The following is a 1,469-nucleotide window of genomic DNA, read 5'->3' on the forward strand; positions in this document are numbered from 1 at the left end:
GGAAAAAAAATGGTGGGCTATTGGCTCTAGGGTTAGAACAAAGTGCATGATAACGTGATGAAGGATAAAGTGTAGAGACAAAGAGATAGCAAGAGAATCATCTTATTCATTGATAGGAGCCCTTTATATAGGGAATTACACAATACCAATATGGTAAAGATATGAATACATAGATCTAGTCTAACTACATATCCTATTGGCATAAGGCCAAGGCACACATAGAGAATATCCTAGAACAGTATCGTTATTTTTATTCTTTTCAATTAATGTATTGGTCAAGATATGAAATAGATATTGATATTCGATCGTTGTGTATAAGTTTCATATCCGATTGTCAATAATACACAGAGTCTCACGCGGGAGAAACTTCGGGAGTGAGAATAGCCGTTTCTCTATCTTTTCGTTTATTTCATTGCTCATCAAATCTTTTCTTAAGATTGACCATCTATTTTTGTTTATATACTATGGTAATCTAATGTATCGTTTATTGTTTTCGATCAACAAACGTATTAGTCTATATATGAAATAGATATTGATATTTGATCACGGTGCAAAAGCTTCATATTAGGGTTTCCAACGGTTCTTTATCTTTTCGGTTATTCCATTGCTCATCATATATTTTCTTAAGATTGATCATCCATTTTCGTTTATATATATGATAATCCAGCGTATAGTTGTTTTTACTGTATCAGATCAATCAATATATTGGTCTAGATATGAAATAGAGGCTGATATCCAATCGTCATGTAGAAGTTTCGTATTATGGTTGTCAACGGTTCACAGAGTCACGCGCCAAAGTGCGGGAGAATCTTTGGGAGCAGGAATATTGCTCTATTCTATTGTTCATAAAAACTTTTCTTCTTTTTGTATAAATTGACCAACGTAATTTATATCAAAGGTAAGAGAATCATATTCAAAATGTAAATTTTGTGTATATATATACCTTTTTTTGTTTATTTTTAGGGATAGGGTATTTGACAAACTTTTATATCATTAAATCATATCTCCACCGTTCAATTTGTAAGTGTATATAAGTAGATCACTTATGTAAATTTTCAGAAAATTTGGTGATCGTTAAGTCATCCAAATGTTTAACTTATTTTTAATAATCTTGAACGGTATAGGTTTGACATAAGTGTTTTTTTGTTTTAATCTCAGTCATCCAAAGTTATTAAAAAATAGATCTAATGGTTTGAGTCGATTCCTATAAATAAACAAAAAAATATATGTCTGGTTGAAAAGTCAATACCAGCAACTTTGTATTATATATATATATACACACACACACACAAAGCTGATCAGGTGCGGATGTCCGCACCAAAGTTTTGGTGCGGATTTCCATTTTTGAACCACTTCCCGATCGAATTTCCTCAAACTTCTTTCTAGACATATCTAGATCATCTTGTGTAGATCATCTCTGCAAAATTTCAGCCAATTTGGTGATCGTTAAGGCCCTCAAAATACAAAAA

This window comes from Fragaria vesca, linkage group LG5, assembly GCF_000184155.1.
Source record: "Fragaria vesca subsp. vesca linkage group LG5, FraVesHawaii_1.0, whole genome shotgun sequence".
Classification (NCBI taxonomy): domain Eukaryota; kingdom Viridiplantae; phylum Streptophyta; class Magnoliopsida; order Rosales; family Rosaceae; genus Fragaria; species Fragaria vesca.